Raw genomic sequence first — 12570 nt, 5'->3', positions numbered from 1 at the left:
ATGCAGCTTAGCACTGGCAGCACATAGAGTAGCTCTTCTGGATAATGATCTAGTGCAAGCTTATCAAACTCATCCAGGCCTGTGAAGTTGGGTGGGTCTAGCTGAGCTGATCTATGGGCTGGACCAGAACTGACTCCCTGCAGAGTACACGTGGCACCAGGTCCTGCCCATGCACCTCATGTTGGCCAGTCCCTGGGACCAGGAAGGGATGTGTGCTGACGGCAGCATGTTGACTGGACCCAGCATTTCAGGCAGCACAGGTCCAGGGCACTGCATACAGCCCTCACCCTGGAACCTCTGTGCCTCATGTAGCACCAGGCCCAGACCACATGCCCAATAGGCAATGCATACCCTGAGCCAGGCCCTGGGGTGGCATGCACAGCGAGCCCCAAGGTCAGTTCATCATGTTGTGTGCAGGGCTGCATGCACTGCATGTAGTACAGGGAGCAGTCGCAGGTTGTGTGCTCCATGTGGTGCTCCACTGACTGACTTTACGTGCTGGACATGGTGCCATGCACAGCATAGGAGGGCCAGTGTGCAGGTTGCATGCAGTGCCCCAAACCAACTTCCTGTGCTGCGTGTAGCATGTGTGGGGCTGAGGTTGGGGCCATGGCCAGTCCACCAACCCACAGGCTGGATCATATGGCTCCATGGGCTGGATCCAGCCCACAGGTCATACTCCTGGTCTAGTGGGTAATTTGTCAGAAATTGATATATAGTATAAACAGATAAGTTAGAATTCTTTTATAATAACGTCCTGATATTTGAAATCAGACTTAATGATATTTACAACCCGTCAGTGCTTGTAATGCTCCTTTTTCACTTTAGTCTTTTTTTCTTGTGATTATGTTTTCCTCTGCAGTGCTTCTAATGGGCTTTAAAGCTAGCATGGCTTTTTGTGTTCTACACAGTGTAGGCACTTGGTGCACATATGCTGTCAACACAGGAGAAGGAATAGGTATTTCATCAAGTGTCTCAGATGTGTTAGTATAGAAGCTTAAGAGATTTCTTTTCATACTTATGTAAATACAGGTCATCACTGTTGTGGTGGGGGGGTTTAATACATTTTTTGGTGTTAGAAGGCTGAATTTTATGGTTAATGACTGCTGATCCAGCATTCTGAAAACTTTCTTAACACAGTTTACAAGTTTTAAGGGAATTCTCTTTACTGAAAATCATTAAGAAGTATCCTTCCCTCCCTAGACCTACTGCCAAGGCCCTGCATGGCGAAAGCCTTCCTTGAGTTGGATGAGATTCACTCTGAAATCCATCTATGGCTGGGGCTGACAATCTTCCACTAATAGTGGGCTGAATTAACACAGCTTCATCTTAAAGGGAGCTGGACTGTAGCTCCCAGCACACAGTGCTTTGTCAGGGTTCTGGTTCTTCTGAGCTGGAAGTGAGGAGGAAGGCTGTGCAAATCTTGCCAGCAGTCCAATGTGTCTTTGTAGTGCCCTGTGGGCCCCAAAGTGGGGAAACTTGTGGCAGCTCTGCTGGGCCAGTGAGGCCTGAGTGACTTTGACTTGCCCAGCTTTGGCCTGTGAGGCTGCTCCCAGGTGCTCCCACTGCTGAGGTGGGCTGAGCAAGGTGTGAAGGGAGGGTGCTTGGCCTGTCTGGAGGACATTCAGAGGTGGGGGTGGCAGCCTTGGGTTAAGGGAGGCAGTGGGGAGGGGGGCTAAGCAAGAAAAGGGTGACATCTGGGACCTAGAATTTTTTGGCATGCTTGGTGAGCTACATAAAATCTCTTTGCAGATCCAATCCAGCCCTTGGCCTGTAAGTCACCAAGCCCTGATCTATATGGTTCCTAAGTTAGCTAGAAAGTTTTCCAAAAAGCAGTCTGCTCCTAGCAAATGAAGCAAATCACAAGGAGTGTGCAGAGTAGTCAAGAACAGTGCTAGCCACTATTTTAAAATATAAATCTTACCTCATAATTAAGTTTTGGATGCTGAAAAATGTCTCATTTCAAAAAGCACTGCCATGGCTAAACTCTAGCTAGTGTACATGGTTATGAAATTATTAAAAAGATAAACTTTTTGTTTTTAAATGCCACCTGTGCAGTGAAGCTTCTGTCTGGAATGATTCCCAGAGTTCTTAAACAATCTTGGTCAGAAGGAACAAGATTATTTTACAGAAGGAAGTGACACTATGCAGAGAAGATAGATAGATACATTTCTTAATCATTTGTCTCATTTTCTAATTTCATTATGTTTTTACTCTTGAGGTTGAGGAGTAAATGGTAATGACTTAGTTAGAACAACATTTAGTCTAGTTAAAAATAGCCGTATATTCTTTTTGTTTTGTTTATGTTGGCTGGATTCAGTGCTTTAGTAAGATTGTTTTATCAAGAAATGTAACAACTGCCTTTCTATATTTATATAAATAAAACATAATAGTCTGCCAGTAGACACCGTACATAGGAACACACTTCTTCAGAACACGTAATACAAGCTCATCACCTTCAATACATTTGTTCAGAGGGTGTGAAAGAAGGTGTGATATTATCAAACAAAGCCTTTCACTGAATATACTCTTCAGAACCATGTGAGCTGAAAGGTTTCAATTTGCTATTTGGGGCTTGACTGAAAACCCAGTCTAAATAGCTCATTTCATTTCTTCAGAAAAACAGTCTTTACAACAAGAGTGTTAGAAGTTCTAAAATTAGCATAGCTGTCTTTGAGAGTTGTGCAACTGTGTAATCTGTCAGTTTGTGATAGTTGGATAATTTTAGAAGAAGTAATAGTAAGTAGTAATTTTATAGGTATTATGATTTCAAATATTTGAAAATTATTTTTCTTACTGACTTTTGTTGTGACCCTGCAAGCATGTCTTGTGGGTCAAACCTGGAAAGTGGGAGGACAAACTGTGGTGATACAAGCGGTGCTGTGTTAGCAGGGATGTTGCTTAACACCCTGCCACCAAAAGCTCTTCCCAGTGGGGCCTGTAATCCTGAATTCTGTGGCAAGCCCCAGTCACCCTGCCCCCAAATTGCCAGCTCATCTGGGAGTCCGGTGGGCTGAAGGAAATGGCTCCTTGGGCTGAATACAGCCCTTAGGCCATATATTTGACACCCCTGCTTTAGAAGGGAGGCACAGATCATCTGGACTCAGCCTGGACTTTGGATTCTGTCTCAGTGGCCTAAATGGGGGGATGGAAGGTCTGGGCAGCCTCCACTCCTCTAAAATTCCTGCCTAGGCACGTGCATTGAAGGTCTGGGTGATCTCTCATGCAGACACCATGATCCAGAAGGATCAATGGTTGCCAAACAAACTTATGGACAGATCATGTGTAATGTAATCTATACCCTTTCATATCTTCCACTCAGACAGTGCAGACTGCCATGGCTCCATCCTCTCCTTGTTCCAGCCTTTTAGGTGGAGTGTGTCCTTGTGTGTACCTGGAGAATGTAGTGATGTTCCAACAAGTGTAGAGCTGATACCTTTACATGAGATGCATGCGAATGGAATGACCCCATTACATCCTTGCTGCATCTGGGTACCCACACAGGGTTCTGATAGGTGCTTATTCTGTGTAAATCAATGCAGTTCGTTTTTGCAGATCTTGAACCTTCTTCTTTCTAAAAACAAAATGTTTTGAAGAGACTTGAAATGAAACTCCCTGTTGTTAACTGTCTTAATTAATTTAGTCTTTCAGTTAATACAGCAGTCTTTCAGTTAATACAATTCACTTAAAAAAAGTCTTTAGGTTCATGTACAATGTGTAATAGAATCATGTTCTAACACAAATCTAAAATGAAACTATGTCACTTTTTCATGAGCCAGCATCATCATTTGATGTCAGCACAATTCTGAGGAAGTTTGTGGTTTGTTAATTAACTGGTGCATTAGATTCTAGACCTGCCTGTAACCAAGAATGAGGCTAGAATGCAAGCACAGATCTCGGTTGTACAAGATTAACCACAGTACAAACCTTCAGCACATTGGTCAGCAGGATTGAAGCCCCTCTTCCGAGTTGTAGGTTTTAGCTATCTGCTTATGCTGGTGCTGCCTAGAATACCATATTAGTTTATTAAACCACAGAATATGGTTTGCTAAAAGCAGGCAAGTTTCTTGCTTCTGATTCTTATAAAGCTGTTCCTTCATAGAGGAAGTTTTGGATGATTACACAGTCCAGTGGGTGGCAAATTGGCTAGAGGGTCATACCCAGAGAGGGATGGTGGATGGGTCGGTGTCGACCTAGAAGGGCGTGGGCAGTGGGGTGCTGCAGGGCTCGGTCCTTGGACTGATACTCTTCAACGATTTCATCAGTGACTTGGACGAAGGAGTGAAGTGTACTCTGTCCAAGTTTGCAGATTATACAAAACTGTGGGGAGAAGTGGACACACCGGAGGGCAGGGAACAACTATAGGCAGACCTGGACAGGTTGGACAAATGGGCAGAAAACAATAGAATGCGATTTAACAAGGAGAAGTGCAAAGTGCTGCACCTAGGGAGGAAAAATGTCCAGCACACCTACTGCCTAGGAAATGACCTGCTCAGTAGCCTGGAAGCGGAAAGGGATCTCGGAGTCCTAGTGGACTCCAAGATGAGCATGGGTCGTCAGTGTGACGAAGTTATCAGCAAAGCTAACTGCACTTGATTGTGCATCAGCAGATGCATGACAAACAGAACCAAGGAGGTGATACTTCCCCTCTATCGGGCACTGGTCAGACCGCAGTTGGAATACTGCGTCCAGTTTTGAGTGCCACACTTCAAGAGGGATGTGGATAACCTGGAGAGGATCCACAGAAAGGCCACTCATATGGTTAAGGGCTTGCAGGCCGAGCCCTACGAGGAGAGACTAGGGCACCTGGACCTCTTCAGCCTCTGCAAGAGAAGGTTGAGAGGCAACCTTGTGGCTGCCTATAAATTCATCATGGGACCGCAGAAGGGAATTGGTGAGGCTCTACTCACCAAGGCGCCCCTGGGGGTCACAAGAAATAATGGCCATAAGCTATTTAGACTGCACATTAGGAAGAACTTCTTCACAGTTAGAGTGGCCAAAATCTGGAATGGGCTCCCAAGGGAGGTGGTGCTCTCCCCTACCCTGGGGGTCTTCAAGAGGAGGTTAGATAGGCATCTAGCTGGGGGCATCTAGACCCAGCACTCTTTCCTGCCTATGCAGGGGGTTGGACTCGATGATCTATTGAGGTCCCTTCCGGCCCTAACATCTATGAATAAGAGGAGACAAAAACAAAAGAAGTCTGAAGCTGCTTATAGGACCTAACCCCCCACCCCCTCATATGAGCAATAGACTAAGGCAGTATTATTTTTTTTTGCTCTATGAAAGTAATCCGTTAAATAATGAAGGCACTCAAATATCCCCAATTAAAAAAAAGAGCAGAAAATTGTAAGTCTGCAGTAGTCTAGGAAATGCTCCACATTACAGTTCATCTGGTAAGACTATTAAGGCATATATGTCAGACATGTAAACATTTATTTTTGTTTCCTCTTCAAAATAGTTCCTTTACATATTTTCAAGTGTCTTTATGTTTTTTAAACTTGAAAAGAAAGTTTATTTACTTGTTTGCTATGACCCAATTCTGCCACTCTTCGCCTCAATGAAAAAAAATCAGGAAGTCTATCTATTAAGAAGGTGCTACTACACAAGTGTAAACATATCAGAACTGGAACTATAGACCTGTTTTGAAATGCATAAAAGCGCTCTCCCTGCGCAGTGGTCACCTGATACTACTCTGAGATATTTCATAAAGAAATAGGGCAGGGAGGGGTATTACAAAATGAGCTGGGGAATGCAAACATATCTCCAAAACCTCATGATCAATGTTAGTGAAAGGCAAACTTCTGGATTGATCTGGGTTCTTAGAAGCCCACTATATCTAAAGTTGGGCTTTGCAGCCTTCCTGCCAGCAAAAGTAAAATTCTAAGCCCCTTACACAGATGCAGCAAAATTCTCCATTTTTCAAATGGTCTGAAAACATACAGTCTTTCTATATCACCTAAGAAAAAATCTTTCAGTGTAAATGAAATAACGGGATTTTCTTCCAGATTGCCTCCAAAGAGTTTTGAGCACTATATGGTGAGCATGCAACCTTTCCCTTAGAAATAAACACTCCTGAGAATTTACTTGAGTTTAGCAGCATTAGAAAGAGGAACATACTCAGCCCTGCATTCTGTGTTCTTTGAACATTTATAAGAGTGGATCCAGAGGGGGTGCAGTGGTGTGGATGCACCACCCTTTCAGTCAGTGACGCCACAGGGACTTTTTAAAAGTCTCTTAATTGGGTAAGAACTGCTTACCTTTCCCCACCATGCTCAGCAGAACCTCCCCTCCTCTTTCCTCCCCTCCAGATTCTGTCGACTGCTCTCACTCTCCCCAGTAACCCTGGGGGCAGGGAGAGGTCCAAAGCCATTCCTGACCAATCCAGCTCAACTCCATAGGGACCCAGGCTTAGCCAGGGACAGTAGCAGTGGCAGGTGGGTTCTCTTCGTGTCTCTAGCCACTCCTGGCTCTAAGTGCAGCCTGGCTGGAGCAGGACCAAAGTGGCTCTGGAGTTTCTCCCTACCCCCAGGACAGTGACAGCAGCAGGTAGAGGAAGGGGGGAATGGGAGGAGAAGCGAAGGGATGTGCTGCAGAGCACAGAGGTAAGATTCTTACCTGATTAAGGGACCTGAAAAAAAAAAAGTCCCTGGCTTCTGCTCCTGTGGAATGGCCTGCCCTCTCCCAAGGCGAGGAGGCTGGGACTGGAGGTGTAGCAAAGATAGTCATATCTTAAGCATTCTCATTTCCCTAATTTGAAATCCATTAAGATGGATGTTTACTAAAAGAGATGCAATTACACACTAAAATTGTCTGTCTTTTGAAAACGTGTATCTTAATAGACCACCTCTTTGGAAGGAGCTGATGGTTGGACCCCAGGGAATAGTTTAAGTAGTCAAGATAGCTTGCTCTGCTAGTTCAAATGTAACTTAGAACAGGGCTGTCCAACTGGCAGCCTGCAGGCTAGATCTGCCCCCCAAGAGTCAACCTGCAGCTCCCAGTGTAAAGGACTGACATGTAGGTGGTCTGACCTAATGGTTAGACCACTGTGGGAAAGGAGGGACCTGAGGCTGGATCAGAGGGCGGGAGCCATATTACCAAAACCACAGGGAAATCCAGAAGTAGAGTCTGCAACACAGTCCCGGGTTAGGATCTGGGGATCAGATGCTGAGTACCAATCCACAGTCTGCAAATACAGCCAAACCAGGGTCAGGAGCCAGGAAACAGATCCACAGGGAAATCCAAAGCTAAAGTCCAAAACAAGCCCAAAATGGGGTCAGGAACCAGGAGGCTTGCCACAGCAAAACTGTTGACCAGCCTGCAAACCTGGAGCCCCAGTTGGTGTGAAATGGATAGGCATCACTCCCAGCTGCTAATCAGGATGGTCCCTGTTCCCAAACTGGGGCAGAGGTTACTAGCTTTGCCTTCCTGTAGGTATGGCTCCTGCTTCCTTCCTCCAGCTTCTGCTGCCTGCCCCTGCCCTGTCCCTGGGCAGTGAGGCAGTGCAACACATGAAGCTAAGGGAGCCCGCAGTTTGGAGGGTTTGGGAGTATCCCACATGGCACAATGAGGATAGGCATGCAGCACACAGAGGGAGGAACTGCAGCTGGCACAGTATGCAGCCCTTTGGCCCTGGCCACTTAAAAGTGGACAGTCCTGACTTAGAATAGAGACTTATAGGAGTTACTACTAGGCACAAATACAGGTATGCATATTGAAATCAAATGATTCATTAAGACATGTATTTCTAGCAAACATGTTTTAAGTGAGGAATGATGTACTTTTATTTTTGAAAATAGGTTTTTGTACTGATAAGCATCTAATATATACTGTGACTCCTTTAATACTCTTATAAAATCAGAACAAAAACTTTTCATGGTGGTAATGGAAGTAATCAGAGTATGGAAGATAGAGACATGGCAAAACTGGCATTCAAATGACATGAGGCAGTGAAGCCTGTCAGGATTAATAAAGAACTGGTCATATACTTGCAGTAGGAAAATAAAAACAAAACCATAGACCTCAGACTTCCTGAGAATGGTTTGCTACTCACGTCAGTGTTTTTAGAGAATGAGATGGTTAGATCAAGTAGACACTCTTCTGACATTAGTGACGTAGCAGTGACTGTGTTTAAAGCATTTCCTGTTTACTTGTGTTCTGAATGCAGCCGTGTCAGGGACATAGATTCTGAATCTCTCTTCATTCCCTGTCTGCATTTGAATGCAGCTTTGAACTGGTTTGAGGTTGTTGACAGATTGTCAGTGCTGTTTTTTTTTCTTTCAGAAAGCAAATAGGAGATGTGTTTTTACTGCTCACTTTAGACCTATAATCTAACCCAAGGGTGAGCAAAGTCCATCCCATGGGCTGGATTAGGCCTGCAGTGGACTCTTTTCCAGGAGCCGCTATGGCAGCAGCTCCTTCTGGCTGCCACCTCTGGACTCAACCCTTGCTGCCTGGGCACCCCGGCCTGTCCACTTCGCACCTACCACCAAGGGTTGGACCCAGGCAGGCAGGGCATGCAGCTGGGAGCAAGGCAGACAGGTGGGGCCAGGGAGATGCTGGATCTTGTGGTGGTGACAGCATGGGGCTAGATCTGAGGCAGAGCTGCTGTCTGCAGGCGCCTCTGCCCTGGCTCTGACCCCACACTGTCATGACCACAAAATCCCTGCTCTCGCATGCCCAGCTGCACGCCTTTCCCCAGCTGCTCCTCACCAGTCTCCGTGGAGATCGCAGGAGCCCAGGGCCCTGTCAGTGCATGGCTATGGCCAGGGCAGAGTGCTGTCACACTCTGCTGCTCCCAGGGTCTCCGTGGAGACACCAAGGGGCCACACGGACAGGGGCTACTGAGAAATGGAGTCTGGCCACTGGCCAGATGTGCTGTTTTGCCCATGCCTGACGTAACTCCTCAGTTAACTTCAGTTGTCCAAGACAGATAAAATAAGCTTAACATAGTATATGTCTTTGGTATGTTTGATTTTAACTATAATGTAGTATACAGTATGTTGGAAATCATACATACTAGAGGACCATGGTGCAACCACAATATGTGTTTATCTGCAGCTAGATAGCTCATCAATCAGACTGACAATATTAAACAGTCTTTTTACATCTGGGCTACCAATGGAATTTGGTGTGCCCAAATGTATTGCTGGTTGTTAATTATTTAATGGTGGACTTGAGTACATGAATGATTTGTCATGATCTCATCAATTGCTACTCTTAGGGCCCCCCTACATGTGCAGGTAAAGGCATGATGGAATCTAATATACACTCCACACAGTTGCACTTCCTGCCATGCCACACATGCATGGCAGGAGGCATGACTGTGGGCTGGCTCATTAGATCCCATTGTGCCTTATTGCTGGTACAGGGGGAGCCTAATCCTGGGTTCCCCCTGCAATGGCAAGAAGCAAGCTCCTGCAGCTGGGAGCCCCCTCAGATGAGGGGGCTGCCACAATCTCCCAGCCTCAGAGGTGTGTGAAATGGGGGTGCATCTCCTGTTTGCTTTCTGCATCTCCTGTTTGCTTCATGCCCCCCTGAGCCTGGGAGATTGCAGCAGCTTCCGTCTCCCATCTGTGGGGGTTTCATGCAGTCCCAAGGCTGAGGTCATGGCATCTGTGATCTCCCAGCCACAGGGGTTTCACACACCCCTGGGGCAGGGAGATCGTGGCAGCTACATCTCTCAGCTCCAGGGATTTCGTGCATCACTGGGGCTTGGGAGATTGTAGCTGCCCCCTCCTGGCTGCAGGAACCCAGCTGGGTCTTGGCACCAGGAAGTACACTACCAGAACCCAGTGTCAGCAGCTCTGGGACTGAGGTGGGGTGCTGTGGGGTGCTGCCAGGACCCATAGTTGGCTGCTGCTGGGGCTGAGAGTCCCCTCAGTTGCAGGACTTCCAGGCCTGGCTGGGCATGGTGCACCTCTGCAGCTGGGAGCCCTGGGAGCTGAAGGGTCTCCCAGCTGCAGGGGAGACCCTGTTACACATACAAATTAAAGTTTAATAGCAACCAGTTTGAAAATTAGTTCACATTTTTTAGGTCTAACTTTATAGTTTGTTGGAGCTTTTAATGGTGACAGTTACTTTGCACATGTAGGTGGTTTCAAGGTAATTGCACAGTTAACCAGTTAATTGCATGATACCTGTGACATGTAGCCTTACTAGCAATCTCAACCCCAACTCCAAAGATGGAATGGCTGTAGAGACTAAATGACTCTGTTACCCATCAGTGAATGGTCATTTCGGGCCAGAACTGATTCCTGGGCATGATATCAGAGTGTTGTGATGTAGTGTACATTTTCTGCTAATTTTTCTGTTGATAAATACAATCATAGAACATTAGGTTTGGAAGGAACCTTATGAGGTCATCTAGTCTGGCCCCTTGCTCAGGGCAGGATTCTTTGTGACTAAACTATTCTAGTCAAGTGTCCATCTAACCCGCTGTTGAAAATTTCCAGGGATAGCAATTCCACAACTTAGTTCCAATGCGCAACCACCCTCTTAATCAGAAAATTCTCAAATTTACTCTGCTGCAATTTAAGACTGTTGCTCTTAGTTCTCTCCCATACAGCAACAAAGAAACGTCTCTATCTCCATCCTCTTTATAATCACCCTTCAGGTATTTGAAGACTGTTATCAAATCCCCCCTCAGTCTTCTCTTCTCCAGACTAAATAACCTTAATTCTTTTAGCCTTTCCTCATAAATCATTTTTTCCAGGTCTCTAATAATTTTTTATTGCTCTTCTTGAAGTGCAGGGCCCAAAACTAGATACAGTACTTTAGATGAGGCTTTACCAGTGCTAAACAGAGCAGAAGACTCGCATACCTTGATTTACAAGTCACTCCTGTTAATGCAACCCATTATCCTGTTGGCTTTTTTTCAACAAGAGCCTACTGTTGGCTCATTCAGCTTACTGTAACCCCTAGGTCTTTCTCTGCAGTTCTGTAGCCTAGCCACTCATTCCCCAGTCTCTATATGCACGTGCAGTTATTCAGAACCAAATACAGGACTTTAAACTTATTTGTGTTGAATTTTATCTGATGATTTCAGACCATATCTTCAGTTCATCATCATTCTGGTCTTAGCCTTTCAGAGGGTCTGCAGATTTACAGTGTCACCTGTAAATTTGCTAAGTAGGCATGCACTCAATCCCATTGTCCAAATCATTAATGAAGATGTTAAATGATATCTGACCCAGATCAAACCACTGGGGAACTGCACTTTTTACCTTCTCCCAGGTCAGGGATGACTGACTTTGGTGAATCCATGCTGGCTGTTCCTGATCACCTTGTTGTCCTCTAGATGCTTCAGTATTCCTTGAGGATCTGCTCCATGATATTTTGGATCTCAATGTCATACTTACTGGTTTGTAATTCCCCAGATCCCCCTCCTTTTTCTTAAAGATGGGCACTATATTTGCACTTTTCCACTTACCTGGTTCCTCATTTAATTTAAACTTTCTCACAGTCAATAGCTAATGGCTATCCATATACAGCTTCCCACAAACAGGAAAAGTCAAGCTGATACTTTATAATAAGTGCTCATATGAGTAATAATAACTCATTTAAAAGTTTTTTAATGTGATGCTTAAATTTAAGATTTAGGATTATTATAAAATATATACTTTTTCATTGGGGCAGGAGCTGGGGTGGGGGTGCTACCCAGCCAGGGTGGTGAATGGGACCCAGGGTCGGGGCAGGGTGTAGGATGGAGTTGTGGGCTCCTTGTTCAGGGGGTATGGGGTGGGGTGGGGATGGATCCCTGACACTGCATGTTCCCCCTGGGCAAGGCATGGGGAGCATGTGGCCCTCCCAGATTTCTTCGCGGGGTGGATGCAAGCTGCTTGCTGTGGGCTCAGGGCTCTCCACTCTGCTGCTTTGTCCCAGGGGCTCTGGGTCAGCCACACACCCCTGCGCACCCAGCAGCAGTGGCAGTGGTGAGTTGTGCCTTCTGCTGCCAGCTCAGCAGGTGACACGTGGCTGATGCAGAGCCCACGGGGCAAAGGCAGCAGGGCAGAGAGCCTCAAGCCCAGAGCAAGCAGCCCGCATCCGCCCTCACCCTGCTCAGCTCCACTCTGGTTAAAAGCATCCCTGCACTTAAAAATGGTGGTGGCAGCACTTGAACTAAAGCTTTTGACAAGCTTTAGTTCAAGCACCCTTGCTGCTATTTTTAAGCTCTGGGATGCTGATCCCCTGGAAAAGGTGCCCATGGCTCCATCCCACACCCTGCCCCAGCTCCCATTCACCACCCTGACTGGGCAGTGCCCCCAACCCCAGCCCTTGCCCCACTCCCTCTCTTACTGTGGGGGCCTCAATCTGCCCCCTGCACACCCCATGCCCTCTTCAGACTTACCTGAAGGGCGCTGCTCTCCATGCTGCCTGGCTGCATTCCTGTAAATCAGTTATCGGATCAGTATCAGCCAATATGGCTGGTTAGCAATCAGCTATTGCTATCGGCCAAAAGTATAGTTATTGGTGCACCCCTACTTTTTCAGTGTGTGTTGTGTTTTTTGCCAAGCATGAGTGCATGATTTTCATAGTTTTACTTGGTACATTTCCCATTTTGTTTATAAATTA

General features: G+C 46.1%; 1 protein-coding gene across 5 annotated transcripts in view; it reads left to right on the top strand.

Annotated features, from left to right (window-relative positions):
• SPIDR (scaffold protein involved in DNA repair) overlaps nt 1-12570 on the top strand; it is a 340147-nt gene that overhangs the window by 200903 nt on the left and 126674 nt on the right. The gene's annotated exons all lie outside the window — the stretch shown is intronic.

The sequence above is a fragment of the Alligator mississippiensis genome, chromosome 3, assembly GCF_030867095.1.
Source record: "Alligator mississippiensis isolate rAllMis1 chromosome 3, rAllMis1, whole genome shotgun sequence".
Classification (NCBI taxonomy): domain Eukaryota; kingdom Metazoa; phylum Chordata; order Crocodylia; family Alligatoridae; genus Alligator; species Alligator mississippiensis.
The sequence above is the reverse complement of the archived record's forward strand: the minus strand, read 5'-3'. Positions and strand labels throughout refer to the sequence as shown.